Below are 27,723 nucleotides of genomic sequence, written 5' to 3'. Positions count from 1 at the left end.
ACCATTGGTTCTCAACCTATTTTTAATATGTTTTTTTGTTCTTACCCGAAACAATTAAATTAAAATAATATATATGAGAGGCACTGACATAACACTTTCATATATCATTGCGGATACAGGCAACAAAGTTAAAAGTACAGCGAAAACCTAAAACAAAATATTTAATGGAACTGTTGACCTGAAACGGCGCTTATTCCATTTGGTAATTAAATGTTCACACTTTTATATATCAAACCATTCATTAATAAATAATTACGCCTCCAAGTCTTCATTACTGCCACCTTAATGATTTTTGAAGAAGAGTACAAAAAGAGAAACAATACGAAATGAACCGTCATATTTGGACGTTCATCTATATTTCATTTACCTTTGATGCCCAAAAACGTTCTGCTTTGAAAGTCAATAGTGTTGAATGAGTCGGTAATTACTATTTATTTTAAACCTTAGTTATCGACTTGCCTTCATTGTTTTTAGTCGCGTTTGGTTTTAAAAATATAACTACAAAGCTTCACCTTGTTTAGTTTTCATACAATTTTGGAACGGAAATCTTTGCATGTGTATTAATGTATTATTCTGTTCTTGTTGTATAAATTTAACCTTTGACATTTAAATATGTGTTAAAGGATTTTTTCTTATGAAACGAGGCAAAGTTATATAACATTGAGATACAATATTTCTTTAATGTAATAATGTACTAGAGATATATCGCGATGCCTTCATGATACCAGGGATGTCTCTACCTAATCTTGACTAAAAATTGTTCTGACGTCAATTATTAAAACTTTTCTTTCTAGGACAATTGAGTCAGAATTAAGAACACCTGCGGTAACAAGTTTGGAATATAACATGATTCAAACCGGAAAACCGCAAAAGAACCACTGCTACTGTTTCTAATTATAAGGATCTGTCGAAATCTCGTGCCCTTCCGCAGACAAATCAATACAAAAAAGAAGATTTCAAATCTTTGCTATATTTTATGTGTAAACTTAAATTAAAAGTTTTAAAGTTTAATCTTAAAATAAGTTCCTCCTTAATAAAGAGCAATAAAAGAGTAAAATATCAAAAAAAGAGAAAAGGGGTAAAACTTTTATAATAAAAATACTATAATATCTTAAAACTTTATTTTACTATTCTATTCGTACTGTATCAAATGATTTACAGTACAAGACCTCAAATACAATACATCGTGTATTGTATTCGTTAACAATAGACTGAATATTCTTTAAAATCGAACCCTCCACAATCAAAACAATTCCATGTTTTCCATATTCGTCCTGTAAATAATTTGAGTATAGCTCATACAATATTGAACGAGTATAGTGTAAAGTAGTTGTTCTACCATGTTTGTACATAAAACTGGTATGTGTGCTCAATTATTCATATTTACTTGGCGAGTGTTGGCGAATTGCGAACAGAAATAGACGAGATGGCGGCAACTACTCATTGTATAAGGGACTTTTTTATAATACACCAGTAGCAAACAAGCATGGAGTCCACCTGATGGTGATTGATTATTGCCGCCCATTGACATTCGTTATTAATCCCAAATAAGGTTATGTTCCTAACTTAGGTCATTCACAAATTCGGAACACCTCGGATAATTGTGTCTCCCTTACCCTACAAATCATTACCCTTAGTATGAGTTTTTACGCGTGCTCGAAAACGTTCAACGTTTACGGATCCGCTCATACAGCTCCCACGTGGATCGGAACTAAAAATTCGCATTAAAAGTTTAAAAAACTGAATAGACAATTGTAACATTTAATTTTACAAATATAAATAGAATGCATTTATTTTTACATTTTTAATTTAATTTCGATAGTATTATAATTCAGTTTTTAAAAGTTATAGTGCGGAATTTTAGTTTCGATATGATCCACGTGGGCGCTGTATTCGCGAATTCTTAAACGTTGAACGTTTTCGAGCAAACGTAAAACTCGTACTAAGGGTAGAAAACACAACAGCGCTTAACACTGTTGTTATTATGCAAAAATAGATGTGCCCGTGGTGTCTCTGGGATTCAACTCCATGGGTTCGACCAATCTCTTGTCCGCCTGTTTTCATACTAATATTTATTTAAAAATAAAAACAAAAAAAATGAAGCTCAAAACAATCTCATAATTATAATTACTTACAAGTACAAAAAATATTCAAATACACAACCAACATAAATGGTGTAGGTTAGGTTAGGTTTTCTAACGAAATAACTTCGAATGAACTGAATGAACTTCGATGAACGTACCTAAAAGGATCAGCCGATACCATTGACTCCTTTATATCAATAAAGCTAGTCGCTCACATTTATTGCGTCTCCGCCTCTATTATTCAAGGATGGTAAATATTAAGTGCCTATAACTTGAATCCAGTGACGCTAATATAAACTGAATTGCAATACTTGATGGATATTCTCTATAGCTCCATTTTCTAATTAGTAACTGAGTAAAAATAACGATATCCACTTCAGCATAGCGCTAGATCAGTCAGTATTTTTTGTAATTAAAGGAAACTTTCCTTTCATTACATAAAATGCTGATACCACTTGCTCCTGATAACAAATGTTGGGACCAGTGTACCATCCTGTCTTAAATGAAGGCATGGTTCTGTAACTAACTTCATGTAGAAGGACTAGATTTAAAGTTAGTCACAGATGTCGCGGACAGCTAGCGACACTCTTCATACTTGAACACAGCAACCCAATACTACTTATAACTGACGTGATAATGGTTGTGCAGTCTTAGACAAACCTAATTCAAGATATCACCTTATTCACAATAACATTACAAATATTAGAAGTTTTACACTTTCTATAAAGCAAAATCGATAATAAAAAAAACGGAGTGCTTTTGTATTGATTACTAGTATTATTAGTTCTTGGGCAAAGGGTGATCTTCTGCCGGGCTAGGTGATCATGCCCGGAGCGCGGCCGTGTTGCAACATTCTCAGTTCGGAACTTGTATATATACCAGATATTTAGAAAACTTTGATAGCATGATTCAGAATACTCGTGGCGCCATCTCTTGACGAGTAGCGGGAGGTCGCCACAGTTCCTATCTAATCAAAATCGACTCAATCGATCGGACTCAATTAGAAACGAGAGCGGGAATTAACCTGCATACTCGAGAGGTCTTTTAAAAAAGTTCTCAAAGGTCAAAGTCGACCAATACACACTTGGCCAACACTATAACTTAATCCTTCTCATTTTGAGAGGAGACCCGTACCCAGCAGTGGAACAACAATGTGTTGACAGCCTTAGTATTTAGTTCCTAGACAACTTTTTTTTATATTATAGACTAGCAGACCCGGCAAACTTTGTACCGCCTCAAAATTTATTTATCAGATATATTTTTTATAAAATATAGCCTATGTTACTCGTGGTTAATGTAGCTTTCAAACGGTGAAATAATTTTTAAAATCGGTCCAGTGGTTTTTAAGCCTATTCATTACAACCAAACAAAGAAACAAAGTTTTCCTCTTTATAATATTAGTACAGAAGTATAGATGTAGCAAATGAGCATACAGTCCACCCAATGTTAAACGCAACTGCCGCTGAAGAAGGGAATATTGCGTTCTTATCTTTTGAGACTAAATTGGAACTCCTGGTATAAGTATGTCTCCCCCTTTAAATAAATCTTGTAAACAGCAGCACTAAGAAAGGTTGTTATTACTTAGTATACAGAAATCGGTGTGGTGATTTCACCGGAGTCGAACTCCAAAGAGTTCTACCACCTTCAAAATGACATTATAGATTGTCCTCATTATACGTTTGCACAATATAGAAATGGATTTTCCGGGTACAGACAGAAAGACACCATTTCGAAAAGTAAAGGGGTGCTTTACCTACAATAATAAGAATATTTTAATATTATTACTTTCTCGATCAATGCAGACTAGCCGGTTATTTTGTGAACTCATGTTTTATGTTCACTCGTAAGCGGTTCTCAACCTTTACTCTAATTAATGAAATAAAAACTAAGAACAATTTATTGCTTATTTAAATATTAACATATTAAAAGTCCTAGTAGAATAAAAATAATTATTCATAGAATAAAAGTATTTTTGGCAATTAACTTTATCGTCACGATAATTTATAGGTAAAAAAATAATTTTATTTGAGTGTTTTAGTTTCATTAGTACTTGTTTTAAATATATGTAAATTAATTATTAATTAACGTTTATAATTAATTAATGATTGCGACCTTTCCAAAAGATTTCAAAGTTGTTTTTATATCAAAATTACCCCAAAAACTTTTAGAGACGCTGAATTAAAACAGTGTTGCCAGTGGACCGTGGCTAGCCCATTGTCATTCAATCGGCCATTGTGGCCTTTGTCGGGCTTTCGGGGAGCCGGTATGCCGGCCCTTTTACATGTAGATACGGGAATCCGAACAAGTTGGGGCTTCATAAGAAATTTAATAAAGCAAATTATTATGAAAACAAAAAACCCACTGCTTAAATATAAGATAAAAAGAAAAAAAAAAGTACCACAATGTTAAATTTTTTAACGAAGTAATGTAGAATGGACCATAATATTTTGATAGATATTTACTTATTAAAGCGAATCATTAAATACCTACATCTAAAGATAAATTAAATATGTGTGTATTAACTCTATATTTTATTACATATTATACGTAAGATAATATAAATAATGATTTTACTTTTTTAAGTTCTTATCCACAATACATTTCGAAATCTTAATGAAAGATAAAGTATTTTCTGCTATAAAAAATTTCCATATAGCGTTCTTGACTCATTATTTACTTACCCTCAAGAACATAGTTAATAACGGGTCAAACAAGGTCATTGTCACTAATTATATATTACATAATATATACTATTACAAGGTAGCGAGGTCCAGGGAGCGGTGTCACTGGACCGTGGAGGCCATTGTCATTCAATCAGCCATTGTAACCTTTGTCGGCCTTTCGACCCTGCATCGCGATCCAAAGGATAATTATTATTACTAGTTTTCGCCTAGTGATCCAAATTCAAACATTATCATTATAGAAATTTTGACTTTTTTATTATGGATACATAATTTGTTTAAAATTATTTGCCGATCGTAATTTATTTTGTTTCTTTCTTGTTTGCCACGGCAGCCATTAAGGACATAGGTTGAGAACCGTTGTTTTACTTATTATGTATGAAAACGATAATACTGAAATAAAGTGTCATAAGTTTATTTTGATCAAGATACCGTAACAATTACTTATTTTTTGCAACCTCCATGATATCTATGGCTATAACATGACATAGTTTTACGAGAAGAATAAAAAAGCTTTATATTTATTTGGTATTTAAGATCTTTTTAATAGATATTTTATCTTGTTTTTCTGTTAATGTTATTTTAATTTAATTTAAAAATTTGTTATCTGTACCCACCACAGACTATGTACAATGTACATAGATAAGTTAGGTAGTAATAGATAATAAAGTAATTACAATGAATATTATTTTTAACATTTGGTTGAGTTCGAATTGTTTGTATGACCTTCCTGACCTCCCAACCTCAGGAATGTTCTCGAAAAACCTAATTTATATACTTAGTGTTATAAATTATGCTAAAATAATAAATATTTACACTTCTGTTATGTTTATTGAACAGATGGCTTATTCCGACGGGTATTTAGTACACAATACCTATTGATTGTTCTAGACCGTTCAGATGCAGAACAACTTTAGGTGAGTTCAGTGTTTTAGTTTATACAGGGTGAATGTTTCAAATGGGCCTTCAGGACCGAATCCGAAACCATAAGGATTAGCGAAAAATGGTGAATGGAGTTACGAGGCCGATTTTGATAAAATCTTTCAATGACCTCCTACCTCCTCTGTCGAACGATTGGTCTCAGGTAGGATAGAGCCCAGTCCGTCCCTGTAGTTCCGAGAGTAGAATAGGACTACGGTATCTCCTGCCTGTCGTAAGAGGCGACTAAAAGGGGGCTTCCGGGGTTGCGGGTGGCAAGAGTGGGAGCTCGAACCGCCCAGCTAGCGGCCCGGGAAGGACGGCGGTATGTGTGGTCGCATACCGTCGTACGCACCAGACGGTGTGGCGAACGCCAATCTCACCTGGGCGGAGCCCTACGGGGCAACGCGCTAAGAGGGCTCCAGTTGCGTTCCTTTGGAGATCCCGGAGCCCTCTACGCAACGCCGAGGTCGGCCACCGGGGAGGTTTTAGTGCGGTAAGAATCCCACAACCCTATGTCGCTCCCACGACACCGGGTACCTTTTGAAGGTTTCCCCCTCGTAAACAAAAAAAAATAAGGATAGAGCCCAGTCGTATGGTCTAAAAAGAAAAGCTACCATGGGAATACAACCCATCCATGCATCAAATATCGGCATCACTTTTACATAAGTCGAAACCTCTAGAAGTGTTCATATATTATGTAGAATAATTCCCGCGTTAGGTTCGTTTAGGTACCTATTCCGCGCGTTTGTGCTCTAAATGAACTCAAGGTCGCTGACTCTAGTCAGGGTTGTCACTTCTTCGATCTAGACTATATATTTTAGATAGACAGTATCTCATCTTAATGGTAAAGCCCTCTGTGGTTAGACTCCGGCGCCACCACCGCCACACCTATTTCTGCCTAATAACAGCGCTTAAGCGTTGCTGTTTTGGTTTCAAGGGTGTGGCAAGGAAGACATATTTTGCCGAAGAATTCCAGCTTAACCCCTAGGGGTAGCGGCGCACCTGTACCCGACCTCATCTAAGAATCAAATATTGTTTGGCATTGATTACAAATGTCCATGCGCGGTAGTAGCCACTTACCATCAGGTACACTGCATGCTCGTCTGCTACTCCTATATCATAATAAATGATTTATAGACAAATGGCAAAAAACGGTATGAACCTATTATATTGAACATTTTATTATCGTTTAAAACGGGATAGACGATAATAAACGCTAATAGGTCGCAATGATCGTAAACAGACTAGCGGCAGCCGACCTCAGTTGCCTAAATCCATAATTTACATACTAGAATAATAAACAGTTCAATCTGAATCACGGGAAAATACGAAACGCTAAACTTTCACAAGAAGTTTTCGTTTTTTTAAGAACACCTGGTTTTCTGATATGGATTATTTTTTATAATATAGGAGTAGCAGACGAGCATGCAGTCCACCTAACGGCTAGTGCCGCCCATGGACATCTGGAATCAACCCCGGATAGGATTAGAGATTCCTACGTGTGGTCAGCCTCAAATGCGCCGTTACCCCTGCGGACTAAGCTGGAACGCCTCGGAAAAGAATGTCTCCCTTACCACACCCTTCAAACCAGAACACAATAGCGCTGAACACTGCTGTTATAAGCAGAGAGGTCGACCCCTCCTACGAATAATACCGTAACCCACAAAAGTACCTTTTAGTTTATATTTCATAAATTGCCTCATAAATTTTAATGTGTTTTATTAACATTAGTAACGCGTATAAAATAAAATATATATACCAATTTCATAGAGATACTTTGTACTTCATTTCTATCTCTTCTCTTTTGTTAGGTTTTGTTTTTGTACAAAAACGTGTTAAATAAAAAAAATACCTGAAGCAATGCGATTTTTTTCGCATTTTAGCATATTTGAAACTTTGAAACGCTCTCCTGTAAATGTCATGATGCAGTTACGATATTGTACGTAGGAGGGGTCGAGGTGTGGCGGTGGTGCCGCCGGAGTCGAACCACAAATGGTTCTACCGTTCAAAAAAGCGAGCTAGCGAAAAATGCTGACAACCCTACATACAATGGAACATTGGTGCATAGTGCAATGTTGCATTCATATTACTCGTGTTATACAACTTGCTGGTACGCCATAAGTATGGAAAGAGAACAAGTAGTAATTCATAGACAATGTCATGCATTTCCACTAAATGATTTAGGTGGCCGCGCTATCTTCCGTGTACTTGTACGAATAAGTATAATTGTCTTGGGCTTCCTCATTCTTTGAATTATGGCACTACACTACATGTATGTACGTTTGTGTGTCCATTCGTATGATAAATAGATTGAATTCGAGTTTCCATGGAAGTAACTTATAGCAAGGTAGATAGGTTAGGAACATGGTTCTTTTTTAAGGTTCCGCAAATGATACAGAACGAACCGTTATGATGTCTGTCTGTTGACAATTGAGACACTAACAGCGTTTCACTGCTGAAGTATAGTCATACGCTCCAAAGCATACAGCTCAAATGGAACTTAACCACTAGCGTTCCCATACGAATCCTAACGTTACAACGATGACTACTCCATATTACGTGAGGCACGATCGCCTCGGGGCAATATACCAATAAACTGATATAAGTCTCACTACGATAAAAATTACCCCAACAACAAGACAAATAAATAAATACAATCTTATATATAAAATTCTCATGTCACAATGTTAGTTACCGTACTACTCCGAAACGGCTTTACCGATTTTCACTAAATTTTATATGCATATTCAGTAGTTCTGAGAATCAGCTCCTACCTATTTTTCATACCCCTAAGTGCTAAGGGTTGTTCACCCTTAACATATTTTTATTTATATGGCAACACAACGTTTACCGGGACAACTAGTAAATAAATACAAATTGACTATATGTTTTGCATGCTTGTATACATATGTATATTATTTCTGCTTAACTATGACTAACCACTAAAGCGAAACTTCCTCTTGTCTGCAACAAGTAAGGGGGTGTTACCAAGTTAGTTTCAAAAGCTTATTAGTCAAACTAAGCACTTGTGACAGCTTGAGATAGTTTGAATCAATTTTGTTTATTATCAAAGTAGTAGATAGTAATCGACTCATACTACTTAGACATAGATAATATATCAGAATAAAAGTAAGGAATAGTCCGTGTAAAACTGCTAGTCCACTCTGAATACAGAAATGAATAGCGTCCCTATAGAAAATTGTATGACAACACCTGCTCGCAACAACTTCAAAGCGGACTAGCAGTTTGGCGCGGACTATATCAACCACTTACGTCAATTGGTGAACTTCACACACCTTTGGGAACTGTATAAAAAAGTTTGGAGTATGTAGTAAATAAATTTCTAATGCACATAACTTCACAATGTAGATAACAGAATCAGAGATACATCTCTGAGTTTCGAGGAAATTGTTGGCATGACAAATCTGTAACAACTTGTACCTACTGCAATTCTTCTTATACCGATGAAAACATATCTACGTGTTTTTGCGATGCAAACTACACTATACTGTCTACCCTAACAAACCTATTCTTAAGCCCTTGATCAAAGAGTAAAAAAAGGACAGTAAAGGTATAAATTTCAACTGTTATTGCCTCTAAATAACTGCAGAAGTAATAGGGATGGCTATCTAAGATCTTTTGGGCCTAAAAATCGATTATTTTAATCGATCTCCAGTAATCTTTCATCCTAAAAAATGGAAAGACGATCTTTTCGAAGTTGATTGAATGTGTTGTAGACATTTTTGTTGTCTGATACGTGTTCCAGTGCTTGTTTGGCTTTGATGATGTTTTAGCTGAAAAGATCAAAAATCGATTTTAGGGAGTATCAATTCATTGGACCTCGATTGTTTTGTGAATCGATTTATTACACTTCGATTCGAATCGATTCAAGAATCGATCTTTTTCAGAAAGAATCGCCATCCCTAAGAAGTAATTAAACCTGCCGCTATTAAGATTTAATGACTCTTCTTTGATTATCGGCGCTAGTTTTACAGGCTTTCGAGCAAATACTACAAATGGTGTTGCTATTGTTCTAGTAATGAGGTCTTTGACTTAAAACACAATGCAATTCTGTAGAAAATAGATGTCAATAAAAACGTCATCAGATCTTTAATTACGGCTAATTCAATCAACATAACACAAATGAAAGTTCTCCGTAATTGTACAATCCTGATTTAAATGCGCACTGCAAACTCCATATACGTATTATAATTGTTATAAACTGCAGACAATAATTAATAAATAATTTATAGCTACGTTGGAAAGCCAACTTTCATGTAAACCAATTTAGGAATAGTATGTTAGGAATATTATTATAAATATTAAAATAAAGAAATAGTCGTGGTCATTAATTACAAAATGTTAGATATTTTCAATATCAAATCAAGTCCCATAGCTGGGCACAGGTCTCTTCTCATAATGAGAAGGATTAGGCCATAGTCCACCGCGCTGGCCAAGCGCGTACTGGTAGTATTCACATACCTTTAAGATATTTTTTATAAATCTCTCAGATGTGCAGGTTTCTTCACGATGTTTTCTATCACGGTTTAAGCAAGTGATAATTAATTTCTAAAATGATACTGCCTGATAATAAACTTACATTGGCCCAGATATCTTACGGAATTTAATACACATAGCCCTCTTTCAGATAGTTCAGAAATGAGCACATATTACTACTTCATCTACTGCTTTGGGAATGCAATAACATTCTCATATGTTGAGATGAGATAAGACAGCTATTATTAGTGAAAATTGTATTTCTTATTTGTCTATTAAATATTTTTCTCATATTTCCCTTTTGTATAAGTCACAATTTATAATTATTAGTATTTAGTATATGCCTTAGTATTTCTTAGCTTTTCAATTTTATTATTTAATACTGGCACCAAAAATACCATTTGTAAAAATAATTATAGAAATAAAAAAATGCAGTCTGCGATCTGATGTTCATTATTTTTCTAATAAAACTGTTGCGTCTCTAAATATATTTAATTATACGACATACATTTAGTAACGGCATTTAATCCACATAAATACCGCTGTTTGAGTTTAATCTAATTAATTAATGAATTAGTAATATAATTAATTATCCACCTATATGCAATTCGCCAAACCTTAAATGCGCTGTGCCGACTATGGTTATTGCAACCTATTTAAGTTACTATACTCTTTGATTGCAACCTTAAACAGGCCAGCTTATCTGAAGCCGATCACAGATGCAATAAATCTCAGAATCAATCACGAACCATAGACAATAAACTAATACGTAACAGAGAAGAATAGAATAGAATAATTTACCGTGGAATTGATTACATTTACATTAATATTTGTATTAAACATTTACATGATTATTTAAATATAAAACTGTGCACTTAACTCGGGCACAAAATAATATAATTTATTAATGAACAAAACAGGAATTTTAAAATAATTAACATTATGACGATCCCCGTGACGGAGCGGTCCGGCCTGACGTGCAGAGGGTTCCGCATTCGATCCCGGGCCAGACAGACATCTGAATGATGAATTTACTCGTAGATGTCTGTTCTAGGTTTGGGTGTATTGTGTATTCACATTTGTCACACAGGGAATCCCAGTATATGGCTGAGATATAGAATATTTCTAGACTATTATTCGTATCTATCTTATATTTTAAGAAAAGGAAAGAAAATCTTGTTGGATATCCAGCTCAATGCCAAAGCTTTCATAAGAAAAGAGAAAACTTTTCACCCGTAATAGCGTCAATAGGCAATTCCATAGCTGCGTAAATAGGCAATTCGGTAAACATGGGCAGGTTCGATTGATCTTCAATGTGAGCCACTCATGACTTGTGTGAACAATAAAATAGAGACCTAGTTCTATAAAGCGTCAATGACGGCCTTGCATAATTAGGTCGTAGGTTCATAAGCCTATAAATCTCAATTGATACAGGCCGTGAAACGAACGTGCCGTGAAAATTATCTCACATACGTATACAGTTGAAAACTCGTAAACAATCACATTGAACATCTGGTGCGTACGAATTAGATATTAGTTTTACCGAATAACAACATTACTTTATATTACCGAACATTGCAAAAAAGTAGGTTATTAATTTATGGACTAATATGAATTTACTAAGAACATGTCGTTATTTAGCGATACGTAGTCTACGTACACTATAATGACAACAAATCTGATCCTTTTCAGGTTCTTCGAATCCGGATATTTATAGATAGCAATTGTGTCACAATCTAAAATGATTATATTTACATTCTTCATAATAATTTGCTGAGTACATAATTTTTACATTATACAAGTAGCAAATGAGACTGCAGTGACAGGTGGACTAATAGGTGGCGACTATACATGGACACCTGTAATCTGCGCCAAATAGTATAAGAGTCCTACCTGAAATACCTAAAGAAGCGATACTAATTAGAGGACAAATTTGGGAGGCCTCGTATAAGTGGTCTCATTACCACGCACTTCAAACCACAATCACAACAATACAGAATCCACCTCTCATTCCAAACTAACTCTGAAGGAAACTAGTGCCGCGTAGTGAGGGGACAGTTAAAACATTTATAATAAACTTCAAAATATCTCGTAGCGCGTTCCCGATTGCGAACGACTTCCCAGACAAATTCCTAGTATTAGCACATAGAACCCGACAGGACACTGGCCTATAATTACACCAGCACCTACTATTACTCAAACCGGAACGTACGTACATTGCATGCGGTAAATAACGCACTAAATAGTTATTAAATAGTATTTAGTATACATATTACTGGAGTTCTCACAGAAACTAAATAGCATTACTTAGCGCTAAGTAGCTTATAAGTGTATTATAGTTGTACCCTCAAGCGGTGGCTGTTGTGGATTTTAGTAGGCTTTATTTTAAACCGCTTTATAAATATAAGGGATAATAAATAAATGACGCTTTCTAACTTCAAATCCTAAACTAAAATATCGGTTGTCTTAGGTCATGGACACATAATAGGTCATTATAAAATCTAAGTGTTTTTGGAAATTATTGGCATGTGTTTCTTCGTCACTTGGATTTGACAGAAGGTGATGTGATTCTTCACAGGAACCTCAATATTCTACCGCCACTTCGCAGATGCCTAAGTGTGATACAAAACAAGCAAGTTCGCTACTTAAATCTTTATAAATATATTTCTTATGTGCGTAGTGTGTATGTCACTGAACTCCTCCTAAACGACTGGACTGATTTTGATGAAATTTGTTGTGTGTGTTCAAGGGGACTTGAGAATGGTTTAGATTCACAATTTAGTCCGTGGGAAAAGGTTCTTATATATAAAATTCTCGTGCCACAATGTTAGTTACTGTACTCTTCCGAAACGGCCTTACCGATTTTCACCAAATTTTATATGTATATGCAGTAGGTTTGAGAATCGGCTACTATTTATTTTTCATACCCCTAAGTGATATAGGCTGTTCACCCTTAACATTTTTTTATTTATATGGCAACACTAGGTTTGCCGGGTCAGCTAGTCTACAATAAAAAGCACACACACACAAAAATAAAAACTTCTAAAAAAGACATACTAAGTGGTAAAGGAAGCAAGTTATATCTTTAAATCGAGCATGTGTACCAAGCGGTATCGTTATAATAACGACATAATGATGCTAATCATTCCCATCCCAACACGATCATTCATTGAGCTTTCACACGCTCGTCTGCGAGCTTACAACTTAAAATTCGTGTTGATTCTAATCTTGCAAATTAGTCGACTTATCATTATAATCTTAGCTACTATTAAATATAAATTGAACTCAATACAATTGTTTATTTCTCTTAATAAAGGTTAAAATAGAAAGTGGTGTTTTATTTCTATCTAGTCTACTGATTCTCTATGTTATTTATAGTTTTATATGGGTATATATATAAATACAATTCTCCTGTGTGGCCTAATCCTTCTCATTCTGAGAGGAGACCCGTGGCCAACAGTGGGACAGTAATGGGTTGATGATGATGATGTCCGAGAATCGGCTACTGTCTATTTTTTATACCTCTAAGTGATAAGGGTTGTTCATACTTAACATTTTTTTATTTATATGGCAACACATCGTTTTTTGCAATAAAGATGTAGCAAACGAAAATGCGACGATGTTCAGGGGCCATTGTCGCCATTGGACATTTGTAATCAACTCCAAATAAGATTTAAGTCCTCTTTGAAGTGGATCATAGATGTGTTAATATTCCTAAGGAGTAAATTGGAATGCTTTTTTTACGAGGGGGAAACCTTCAAAAGGCACCCTAGCCGTGGGAGCGACACGAGGTTATGTGGGATTCTTAACTCACTAAAACTCCCACGGTGGCCGTCTTCGGCGCTGCCTAGAGGACTCCGGGATCGCCAAAGGAACGCAACCGGAGTCTTCTTAGCGCATTGCCCCATCGGGCTCCGCCCAGGTGAGCTTGACGCTCGCCACACCGTCTGATGTGTACGACGGCATGCGACCACACATACCGCCGTCCTTCCCGGGGCCGCTGGCCGGGCGGTTTGAGCTCCCACTCTTGCCACCCGCAACCCCGGAAGCCCCCTTTTAGTCGCCTCTTACGACAGGCAGGAGATACCGTAGTCCTATTCTACTCCCGGAACTACAGGGACAAATTGGAATGCCTAGTATGAGATAATTCTATTATTCGACATAATTCAATATGGAGATAGCATATCGCACAATCGTTATCCTTTTATTAACTTTATGTAACTATTATCACGTAATTAATTAAACATCTATTAAAATAAATCCATAAAATATGTATTTCTGTTGGTGACTATTAATAAAATCCCGGAAGCATTAACAGTGAACGAACAGAGTCGAGTTCAACTGAGGTTATGACTAAAGCCACTGTTACTGATGACATACACTTAAACCGTCGAATAGAATTATACTCCTAGATCTAAGACGATCGTAAAGTTTTAGAGTTGCTTTCACTGTGAAAGAAATTGCGGAAACCTAACCGAATGGGTAACATTGTTTTTTTATGAGGTTGAAGTAGAAGACGAGTATGAGGTCCACCTGACGGTAAGTGGTCGCTGTCTCTCATGGAGATCTGTAACCAACTTCGTATAGAATGTATTACTATGTTACCGTACTGATGTGTTGTTACACCTGAAAGTCCTCATCCAAGGATGGTTGCTTCATATTTAAGCCAGCCGTGTTCTCAAAGCTATGAAAAAACAACTCTTACTTTGCGGACGCGCTAGGATTTTAACTCTCTTCAGTCTTGGATTTTGTATTGATTGGTTTAATGGATATGGTAAGGCAATGACATTTACACAAGGTGATACAATCTAGTCCTCGAAGATAACAACGAGTCTGATCCATTTTCCAGTTAGGACTTCAATACTATTTGGGGTTAATTACAGATGTCCGTTGACGACAGTGAGCACTTACCATTCGGTGGACTGCATGCTTGTCTGTCGCAACAATTTCATTAAAAACATGTTTAGAGATGGTAGAACCTTTGTGGTTCGACTCCGGCGGCACCACCGCCACACCTATTTCTACCTAATAACAGCAGAGAGAGGCGCTGCTGTGTTCCATTTTGAAGGGTGTGGCAGGGGAGACATACTTTTCCGAGGCGTTCCAGCTTAGTCCTCAGGGGTAGCAGCGCATCTGTGGCCGACCTCAGGTAGGAATATCTAATTCTATCTGGGGTTGATTACTGATGTCCATGGGCGACAGTAGCCACTTACCATCAGGTGGGCTGCATACTCATCTGTCGCAACAATTTCATTAAAAAACATGTTTAACAATTATTCTGTTATTATTCTGAACTTGTTCATCAGTTTCATTATTTATGAAAGGTCATGTGATTTTATGAATGAGTTGTTGTATATCCATTCCAAATACAGCGTCCGTCGGTCTGGTGACAATGTTCACATTGTTAAATTGAATGTATATGCTCTTCAGTAATTCAGTGTTTATTTGACGCGACAAATTACCATAATTAATTTGCTGTGAACTGCATAAGTCCTGTAGTTTGATTACACTTCATACTTTGGTAAATAAAATAAGTTATAAGGTTCAAATAATATTCACAATAATGTATGTGATCTTAAAAGAGATCTAAACCTAGCGAGGTAATAAATATCAGTATTTAAATAAATAATAATAAATGTAAATAATTATATAGGTTACAAAGGATATCTACACTTTAAATACTAATAAATCTAATGAACTTTATGCACCCAGATACATATTTAAGTATTTTTAATCAAAAACCAACTTCAGTAGATATTATAATTTTAAATATTCAATTTTGAAAATATTTTTTTTTTGCGAAACGCAGGCCACACAGGAGAAATCGTTAAGACATTGCAATTACAAATCGAGAGCTATGTAAAAGAAAACAAGTTCAAGTTCACTATAATCTGTGTTCAGAAAGTGAGTAAGCACGATTAATTCAAGGTCCAAAAAATGCTTCCATGATGTGAAATTGGAGATAGCCACCAATTGCATACAATACCGGCCTGCGACAATTATTATATGGCAGCAACATTAAATACCTATCAGTAATTAACACGTACGGGAGATATAATTAATACTTTTTCATGAAATATCCGTTTACCCACATAGAATTCGTCATCTTTCTAAGATAGATTTATGTAACGGGCGCATCTAAAACATAGATTATCAATCGAAAAAAACACCCGGTTGATAACCTGTGGAGATTAAGTTAAACGGGAATGAAAACAAAAGTGATATCATTAAACTGTATGTTTTTATTCTATTCCACTATCTCGTCATTCAATTAAAATCTACCAGCAATATAAACAATGGTACACAATATTAAACACCCATTATCAGGTCGTAAAGATAAGTTCGTAAGAAACATTTGCTTGTGATACGTTACTTTGTTGTGATAGTTACAACAAAAAATAATTCTTAAGGTTATACGCGCTCCTTTTTCGTGAACTACCAACATAAGTAGCCACCCCGTGAATATGGAGGATCTCAAAATACTCACCTCTATAAAGGTGCAACAGGATCTGCTCGTCGCATGCACTCGATACGGATGCTTTCCACAAAATTGAAGACACCAAATTACTAAATAAACTAAAAAAATGTAAAAAGCACAGACTTAAATACTAAGCTTCAACTCAAAAACGAACGCTTATCGCAACAAACTGTTTATAATATAATAACGTTTATTTTGTCCATGCCGATATTTTGTACGTAAAGTTTTTGACGTATCAACTTGACAGAGCGCACGAACGCGAAGCGATCGGCCGCGAGCCGAGCCGACGCAAGACTGTGTATCTCTTGGATTCCCGACTCTCGCGAGCTTTCAGAATCGCCGGCAGCCAGAGGGCGACCGTCCCGCTCGCTCAACCGGTCACCTGCCGGCTAAAAAAATAAGAAGCCTCACATTTATTTCGGCGAAATATGAACCAAACCAAACAGCGCCGTAGACAGGATACAGGTACGCGGCAACGACTCCGTGTTGACATCCTCGTACTGAGCTAGTTTTAAATATTAACAGCGATCTCGCTCGATCGGTTACTTATCCGTTCGCACGCCGCAGACTATAATTTGGGCACATTATCTATCATTCAAGATCTTGTAAATTGCAGCGGTGAGAGCGATGCGGCCTATAGATGCGGTCGCTGTTCCGGCGATGCCTCGGCGCCCGCTTGATAACGAGCCATATAAACAATGTGAGCGTTTTAGCGAGCCACCGGTAATCACGGATACAAACTAGCCCGTCGTTTCTGAAATATTCGAATCAATTTACCCGTTGTTTTCGTGGTTTATCTGCCTTAAGGCGATCCTAGATCAATATTTGGAAACACAAAACCAACAGTTACACGGCGATCTATTTGTACGTCATATTACAAAGTTGTAGCTGGTAATGATGCGCTACCTTACACATAAGGCGTGTACCTAAGTACAGTTATTTCCTTCCGTCTAAACTGTTTTTGTACTTTCAATCAGGTCAACAACATTACTCAGCAACTTGAATGAAAATGTAGGTAAATTACGAGTAAAATCTTGCCTTACGTCATTTAATACGGAAAAGGTAATTATTATGTTTATAAATTCATGACTGTATCCGCTTCTAAAATTACGCGTCAAAAATATATTTTTAAAGTGATCTGAATTTAGTTAGGAGCAGCCAAAGAATAACATTGGGTACCTACTTTTTCTTTCGTTTTAATCAACTTTCGAAAAATATTAAATTCTCTCTTCTGTCTTTCTTACATTAAATAACTTTTCGAGGTTACGATATATTATAGCAAACATATATATATATATATACTGCGTTGCGAGACATTATGTTGTTACTTATAATATAAAAGTGTCGTTTAATTGCTCGTTTAAAGAATCAAAAAAACGCCATCGCTCTATTTTTATAACAATATAGGTTTATAGCGAAATCTCTAAAACGACGTATAGGGCAGAAATTAATAAAGCGCTGACATCGAAATCGAACCACAACCTCAACCACATTTTTAATGGAACAGAACCCTTTAAATGTACTATTTTAGTCGTCCTACATATTTCTACTTAATACTTACATATTTTTATAAACTTTATATGACGACCTCAGAGTATATATTATTACGACAAAGCAATAAAATAACAATCTTATACTTTCGTTCTACAAAATATACGCAAGTATACAAACATTAAAATCAATTCTGAATACAGTGCAAAATGCAAATAGTCGAAGGTCTACGAGGTCCCTACAACAAACAAACAACAAAACCAACGCAATGACTTAAAGCAGGACCATCCAGGTTGTTTAAAAAAGAAAATAGTAAGTCTGATCGCTCGCCCAGCTTAAGTCTAGATTTCACACTCTAGTCAGTCTGGAGGACTTATTCTACTTACAATTTTGCCCTAAACTAAAAGAATATTTTTAAATATTCTATTTATTTTATGGTGAATCTTTTCAAAGTTTCTTGATCAATCTGATTGTAGGAGATTATTTATCAAATTTCGATATTGCGGTAGTAGATACATTTGGTATTTATAATATAATAGCTGTTTCACGTTTATAGTCTGTGGACTACGGTTATCTGTGTCACGGATGCCATAGACACAAACACAAGTACGTGCTCAAACGAGCACAGATAACTAAATTCATCATATAATGTCTGCCTGCTTTGGACAGCGTGAGACCCTACGCTTACAAGTTACAACAGCCCTATGACAAACTGCAGGCTTAGCCCGGCAACTCTATAAAACGGGACAAGACAATTTGCCGGCGAACTTTTTGACGGAGTTATCTGATGATTTTATTGTGAACATCATTTAGTGGCTATTCGACAATCAACGAATAGACGAGTAAAATAAGAATATTTTTTTAAGGACGCGTAGACGTGGCGGTTTTAGGATGATCGCCTATTAACTACTATAACATGATAGATAAATAATCGCAATTGTGTATTCTACCATCCTAACGCTAAGTTACTAATATTAAGCAAATCGCTTAATCCGCTTCAGGTCGGATGTCCAATGTGTTGTTCGAGCGACCGACAAGCGGCATATGTTTTATTTTGTCCAAAAAATCTATCAACGGTCGATTGTATATGCCTTTGCAATAATGTGTAAGCTGCTAAATAAACGACAAGCAACTCTTGAGAATCGCATTATCCAATAATATGTACCAAAAATATAACTTAATCGCTAAAGCTTAACACGTTAGCTGCGGAACGCGGCTTAAAACACCTCGTCCATGTCTGGTCGTTATAGCGGTAAGAAAAAACTTTAACTTCTCTGTGGTGCGAGAGGCATAACTTCCGTTTGGTTCAGTGTAGGAGAGTGATAACTATATGTTTGTGATGTGCTACTGATTCCTAGTTCTATGGTACACCAACCTAATGTCGGGTTTGTTAGACCTCGTACCGCACTGAACAAATAATAATGCTAACACAGTGCGGAACGAGGTTGGGAACGCCTCGTTTCCCCACGCACCTCGTACCGCACCCCACGCTAGCTTCACGTGGTTAGTGTTGTGCAACGCAGTCGAGGCTGCGTAGCGACGAAGTAGGACCGCTGTCTTTATGTTGAAAATTATCATGTCGAAACGTTGCCGAAAAAAGTTGATCATGGAGGAAGATGAAGAAAAACCGGTTGAAAAATCTGAGCCAGAATCAGAATACAGGAAGATATTTCAAAAACAGGTAAGTCACAAATATACTCTGTCTAGGTGAAAGTCCAGTAGTGAGACTTGGCAGGCTAGGCGTATATCCGTATAGTAAGAAATTACATTATAGATAATTACGTTTCCTGTTATGGTTCAAACAAAAGTTAAGTAACTACATTATTGATATAGGAAACGTAGGCAAAATCGTTACCGAGTATTCCGATTACTCTTTACCCTAATCTACTCGCTCCTACTTTTCAGAATCCACTGCAAAGAAAGCACATCATCTCGATAAGGGTCCAAAGAAGAAGAGATGTGTCGGATGCTACGAAAAACTCCGCACATTCTTGACATGTCCTGAGGCAGACAAAAAAACCAAAAAAAAAATCCCACGGAATGCACTGTTTGCAAAAAACCTTATTGTCTGAAATGTTTCAATGAAAAACATCCATAACTTTTCCCCTTTTTGTATTCATTCTGTCCATAACGTTGATAAATAAAAACAATAAAATAAAATCGATATTTATTTTCCCATCACTAAATTATATGGAAACCTGCCATTTTTCAGTGCGGTCCGAGGTGCATTAGACCCACATTTTATTTTACCCATAGAATCTAAAGTAACGAATTTAACCAAGGGCGGCGGCAGTTTTAGGTTAATCAACTCATTGTTAATAATAATCAAGACAAAAGCCGTCGATTTTGTCTTAATTGGTGCCAAAAAAAGGATTTTAGTCTCCTTCGGGCGGTGGGATTTAACACGCCTCGTGCCGCCACAATGTCGGATATAGGACGAGGTTTAAAACAACTCGTAACGCAGTAATGGAAAGTACAGAAAAATCTGTGCCGCAGGGAACGTGTTAAGCGATAGTAGCTAAAGGGTAGTTAAGTAATTCGTTAGCCTAAAAGACGTCAGAATACGAGTCACTAATTTTTATTCATTGAATATTATTTCTTACATCTATGCTTCGATCACTAATAAGAACTAGTGATCGAAGCATTTATGTTATATAAAAGGATGAAAATATGTCACACACTCGTGACACAACTGAGTCACAGTTCCTGTGTAATGCAGTATTTAATAACTAAAACGGATGGCTTGCACACATACTCACCGGTCCTTTTAAAACTATTGATGTTTTAAGTTAGTGGAATAGAGTCTCTGAAGTAAAAGACACGGCAAAGCACTCAGAAAGTCAGCACCCTAAGCTTAAAATAGAGCCGAGGCTCCACAGAGCAAGCTAGTTTAAGGGCTTGTTTAAAACAACGCGACGCAACAAAGCAACGCTTTTCAACTTTCTCCCAAAGAAAAAATGTTACATGAAAATGTATTTCTTTCTTAAACTGAGTATTATATCTGTTACATTTTTTTAAATTTTAATGTTGAATGTTAATCATGATAGTCCGCATAAAACTGCTAGTCCGCTCTGAATATAGAAATGAATCGCGACGCCATAGCAAATTGTATGACTACACCCGCTCGGAACAACTTCAGAGCGGACTAGCGAATTGGCGCGGACTATACATAGGTACAACTTTAAATAATTGTGTATTGTAGACTAACAATTAACAAAGATTATTTTTTGTGGTACATTATACATTTATCTGCATTTAATTTTGTTAAAAATATACATACGAGTATGTATAGAATACTAAATACAAGCAAGTACCTATTCATTTTTATAAGTAATGGCAATGATTTCACTGTAAGAGGTCTTATCCCCTCTGTATTACTTCCTTGGTTTAACTACACCGCATTAGGCCGCTATTCGTTACATTGAACAGATCTTTAATCTTTTAAATCCTATTAAAGTAAGCCACACTATTCAAAGACCTTACTATTCGTCAATGCCGTACCTACGTCAGTCGCACCTAGCTGAAAAATGGACGAAGTTTTTCCTTGAATAATTATGCAAATAACTTGTCACAACTAGTCTTCAAACCGTACGTAGGCACCTTAATCAAAATGAAAGGATCCAAAACAACATTGACATGGTTTATCACATGATAAAGTGACACAAAGCACGATATTTTAGATATCTGTAAGTAACTATTGGAGTAATTTTCATTAGCTTCAATTTCCGTGTTATAATAGCAGCTATATAAGAATCCGTGTGAAATAAAGCTTTTAGTCTGTATATATTGTAGTAATAACAGTTATAACTGTAATAGCCCCATAGATTTGTTAGAAATAAAAACCCCCCATAGAAATAAAAACGTTAGAACTTCGTTCTCAAGGACCGCAAAGCTTCTGTTGGCCACCTTAGTCAGTCCTATTGATCTTATGAATTTAAGTTACTAATGTCTACAGGCTATATTGACTATGTCCCTGTAGTCTCGGGACAGGAATAGGGCTACGGTATCCCCTGACTGTCGTATGAGGCGACTAAAAGGGGGCTTCTGGGGTTGCGGGCGGCAAGTGTGGGAGCTCGTACCGTCCAGCAAGTAACCCCGGGAAAGACGACGGTATATGTGGCCGCATACCGTTGTAAACACTAGAAGTGTGGCAGGAGCGTAAACTGCTCCCCCAGGTAAGAGCCCGATTGGGGCATCGCGCTCGGAGGACTCCGGTTGTGTTCCATCGGAGATCCCGGAGTTCTCCACCAAGCGCCGAGGACGGCCACCGGCGGGGTTTTAGTGCGGTAAAAATCCTACATAACCCGGTGTCGCTCCCACGTCGTCGGATACCTTTTAAAGGTTTCCCCCTCGTAAAGAAAAAAAGGCTATATTGACTGAAGGTATGCTGGACATGCATTACACGTTAATATTATTGAAAAATAAAATTAACAAAAATATGATTCTTGTCTGAAGCTTCTGGGTTGAACCATAGATTAATCTATGGCTGTAACTATAAAGTATATACATTCTTAACCTTTAGAAGAGAGGTATCGAGAAGACGGATTTTTTTTCTTTTATAACAGTAGATTTAATCAGGTCAATCAATTTTTATGGCTGATGAAAATAATAATCAAATTACAATAATCAGTTCTACTGATAGATACTTAAGAAATAAGCAGTGCATTCGTACCATTTCTATTTCTTTCTTGTATTTATATTGTTACCTTTGTCTACGTGATTTTTAACACATAATAATACTATTCGATTGTACAAAACCCTTAAAACTATTCTATACTCATCGCGAACCTGAATAAGGAAGGAAGTTTTCCTTGAATAATGTTCCTAATATTTTAGCGCATGACGTAACAATTCGTCGAATGTGAGTATCGGATATTAGATAGCTATCAGTAAGCATATTTAATCGTACACTTACGCACAGCTATTGTGCAAATCGTATCTATATAGGTAGATATTATAGGTGCACCATACAGATAGGCAAACAATGTTTTAAATGTTTAAAACATTGTTTTGAAGGTGGTAGAATGCTTTGTGATTCGACTCCGGCGACACAACCACCACACCTATTTCTGCCTATTCACAGCAGTGTGTGCACCAGAACACAGCAGCACAAGCGCTGCTGTGTTCCGGTTTGAAGGGTGCGGTAAGGGAGACATACTTTTCCGAGGCGTTCCAGCTTAGTCCTCAGGGGTAGCGCCGCATCTGTGACCTCAGGTAGGAATATCTAATCCTATGTGGGGTTGATTACTGATGTCCATGAGCGTTAGTAGCCACTTACCATCAGATGGACCGCCTGCTCGTCTGCTACTCCCATAAAACAGAAAAAACAAGGCTACTCCTGTATTATAAAGAAATATGTTTCAAATGTTTAAAGATTAACATAAGACTAGTCAGTGATATGAATGATAACCCAAAAACCAAAAACTAATTAATTTTCATATTTTAGAGAACTCTTTTAAATTTTAATTATCAGGATTTTTATGCGTTTCTTATGCTGTACACAATTCACTTATTTATTTACTTTTGTTAAAAAATATATAAGTAGGTATGTAGTTTTTTTTTCATTATTTTTTGTATCGTGAAGCGTAACAACACGTATGTACATTGTGCATAGATTAGTAAATATTACTCACTCCTAACTAGAAAATGTACCCAGTTTTGAGAATTGAAATAGTTACGTAAAAAAGGTTTGCCACGTCTCCGTGCTAAAATATCTCTAAAATATTTGAAATAATTATTTATTTACTATGTAAATTCATGGAAATTGCGCAGTATTAGTTATTTATTCGTAAATTTTCTCTAAAAATGTTTTATTTGTCAAGAATTCAAAAAAAGAACTTACGATAATAAGCCATTTGTGGCTTCATTCAATTTCAAGGCGGTGAAGTATCTTTACTAATCTATGACATTGTGCTTTAAAATTTGAGATATGAAAATAAAAAGCATACAGACAATATTTTCATATTCAAAATTTCGTTATTCTAATTTAATCTTACGGCGGCTGCAAACGAGTAGTTCATAATTTAATTTAAATAATGCAATTAGGTAAGCTCCATTAATGATATCAATGTCATTATGTAGGTATTTAATAATTTATTTGATCAATTAACACGATAAAATTAACGTGACATGATCATGTTTATAGAATTGTTTACGCTTATTATCAATTAATTATTTATAGTACCTAATTAACTTATAATAATACAGTTATAGTTACAAGTTGTCCGTGAACCGTCTAATTTTCATTAATTTTACTACAACTAAAGTTTATTTAACATAATAAAATACTTATAATGAAATTTGAAGAAATTTTATTTGCATTTTTTTTTTCAAACAAAAATCTTTACATAATCTTTTGTTGTTTGATACAAAAATTAATTTCGGCAATAATAGGTAGATTTAAAGTTAAAATAAAATATCCCAAAAGTCAGAGATTATTATACCTAAATAAGTAAGTAGTTAAGAATTATGTTCTTGTATATAATGTCATTCCTTGTAAGCTTCTTATAAATTTATACACATCGTACATAAATAACCAATGCTTAACTGTGTCCTTCTTTACTCACATGTCTCATCTCTAGCGAGTAAACGATACGCGAATAACTATCTCGGTATGTACATCGTGAGGGAATTCTTCTCACACTGAGAGAAATCTTGTGACTTGTAAACAATAATAGGTTGACAAACAAACGATTTTATTTATTTTAACAGTTGTTTAGGTTTACCGTTACTTTTTTCAAACTTTTGCGACCGATCCTTAAGTTCAGTTACCAGATCTACAAAGTAAATCTCGATCGCTACTCGTAGACAGTAAGAAAAGTGACCAAATTACAAAATGTACGAGGATAAAACTTGTTCTTGTGAATCTCGTGATTATGATGCGAGGTATAATAACGTCTGTAAACACATAACGGTTACAGAGTACAGGACGTGACTTCACGTAATGACGAACGTACCTATTTATGATTAAAACTATTGTCCATGTTTCCAGAATGGAACACAGACAATTAGGTATGTTAGAAGATGTTTTTAAACTTCAACAAGAAGGCTCGAACTTCAAGAAGACGAATTTGAAGGTGTGTCGTTAGACTTCGGCGGCACCACCGCTACACCTATTTCTACCTAATAACAGCAATGTTAAGGGCTGCTGTGTTCCAGTATGAAGGTTGTGGTAAGGGTATGGTGTCCATGGGTGGCAGTAAGCACTTACCATCTGGTCGACTGCGTGCTCGTCTGCCACTCTTATGTTACAAAAAAGGCTAATGGATTGACTAAAAACTTGGTGTATCCTAATTAATCACTTTAATGCATCACTTTGTGCTATTTTTGTCCTCACTAACATTATCTTTGTTGTAAACATTACGTCACTAAGCAGGTTAAAAGTGACTCCTTATATGTACTTATCAACACGGAATCGTTTATACAAATTCAAAGTATTTTCTGACAAGTACTAGCTGATTCCTCGTTGCTATAATACATCTGTAAGCGAAAATCCTGTATATAACACTATTTACATAATGTCTTTCATTAATTTAAACGGTAAATACTCAGCACCTCCGGCTCCTTTCACTTCAATTCAATCCTCATCAATGTCCTTACCGCAACATACACCCGCTCTCATCTTCAACAACAACCCACCCTCTTTATCCACAAAGTAAAGTCATGTCATTACCACCATTCCAGATGAATATATGGACAGCCTACTGTTCGTCGATTCGTCTATTTAAAATATTCCTATAATTTTATCTGAGTATAAACAAAAGAGCATCATAAGGGTAGCAGTCACGCATACGATTTTCTCGCAAGAAACATGCGTTAAACCTGCAAATCAGGCTTAACAAGCTCACTAACTTTTACTATATTTGCACAACATATGAAATATTGTATCCATGCATGTTACTTGTATTTTGAATTAATTCAACGGAATGGGTTATAAATACATCGTGTGTATCCTAAGTGAAAGCAAAGAGCCTTCGCGACCACCCGTATCCGACTTACATCCACTTGAAGTAGGGTTACCAGGCTATCAGAATTTAAAAAAACAACACTGTTTAATCCTACAGATGAAGTTATGTATTAATAAAATCTTACCTATTATTTACAAATATGGGGTTTACAATAAAAAATTACAAAAACGACTATGTGTACATGACCATTTAAAAGCAATTTAAAAGATACAGACGATTTACATATAACGTTAGTACAAATTAAAATTTTTAAGTCACACCTTAGTATTTTTTGGCATGGCTCTTATAGTGTAAGAAGTGAGGATGACCTCATTTGAAATAAAAAAAAAACTATTATGACTAGGTCTATGACACAGCTCAATTACAGGGGATTCCTCGATATAAGAAATACCTATGTACGAGACGAAACTGATCGTTAAATAGAAAATTTCGCGTCACGATAAAAAAACATTAAATGCCTTGTCCGTCGAAACGAACACTGCGCTGTTATAAATCTGTACCCTTGCCATGAGTTTTTACGTTTTGACAAATATGACTGTTTTGGTATTTGTTTACGTATTGGCCCATACAATTTCCAAGTTCTGACACAATCCGCTAGGGGCGCTGTTAGGAAATTATATGGGCAAAACGTAAAAACTCATGGTAAGGGTACTGAAACGTAAATCTGACGTATACCGTAGAGACGTTGGATGGATGGGGGATAAGCCACTTTACACGTAGCTACCATGAAGATCTATCAACTTTAAAAACTTAAGTTTAATTTAATTTATTACATTAAAATTATTTTTATTACGTAAGCAACCCTAGCTTCAGTACAACCTGTTTGTGCGGCCCTTTGCTTTTCATCTTTTTCAATTACTACATATTATTTACACAAGCATCATTTGATCTCTATTCAAATGCCCTATCCCATAAAGCTTACTTCCGGTCAAATATCATAACTAGAACCTCGGTAGGGGGTTTAATAAATTTTAATAAGTATTGATCCCCTTTCAAAAGTAAATGAAAAGAAAGGACTGGCTGGCAAACTGGATTTTAACTGCAAGCAAAAGTTCAACGATGAAATCAACATTATATGTGTTCTTATGAATATACGTATGAAGTTGGTAGAACCCATTGTGGTTTGACTCCGGCGGCACCACCGTCACTCCTACTTCTGCCTCATAACGTTATTGCTCATCTGCTACTCCTATATAATAAAAAAAAATACACATGCATTGCATTAAAAAAACCATAAATGGTATAATTTTAATTTTGGATCAGGCGTGCAATCATCTTCTTTGTTAACAGTTCTACCGACCTTGCATCGTATGCTCTAGACGGTGTGGCGAACGACATATTCCTGGGCAGAGCCCGATGAGACAACGCGCAAAGAGGACTCCGGTTACGTTCTTTTAGAGATCCTGGAGCCCTTTACGCAGCGCCGAGGACGGCCACCGGGGGGTTTTTAGAGCAATAAGAATCTCACATGCGTCCCACGGTACTGGGTACCATTTGAAAGTTTCCCCTCGTTAAACAAAATAATAAAGCACGTATGTACTACTTTATGTAGCTATAAATATTAAATGGCTAAGTACAGCTGGCGCAAAATTAATCACCGTATT

At 36.0% G+C, this 27,723-nt stretch overlaps 1 protein-coding gene across 2 annotated transcripts in view; it reads right to left on the bottom strand.

The window, feature by feature from the left end:
* Sulf1 (Extracellular sulfatase Sulf1) overlaps positions 1 to 16,969 on the bottom strand; it is a 129,163-nt gene extending 112,194 nt beyond the window's left edge. For both annotated transcript variants that reach the window (XM_073079717.1, XM_073079718.1), the window contains exon 1: positions 16,671 to 16,969. The gene's annotated coding sequence lies outside the window, so the exon portion shown is untranslated. The remainder of the gene's footprint in view (positions 1 to 16,670) is intronic.
* Positions 16,970 to 27,723: the final 10,754 nt, after the last annotated feature.

Source organism: Epargyreus clarus, unplaced genomic scaffold (genome assembly GCF_041222505.1).
Source record: "Epargyreus clarus isolate Ecla_fem2 unplaced genomic scaffold, WU_Ecla_fem_2.2 ptg000014l, whole genome shotgun sequence".
Taxonomy (NCBI): domain Eukaryota; kingdom Metazoa; phylum Arthropoda; class Insecta; order Lepidoptera; family Hesperiidae; genus Epargyreus; species Epargyreus clarus.
Note: the sequence above shows the minus strand (reverse complement) of the source record. Positions and strands in the feature narration are given on the sequence as shown.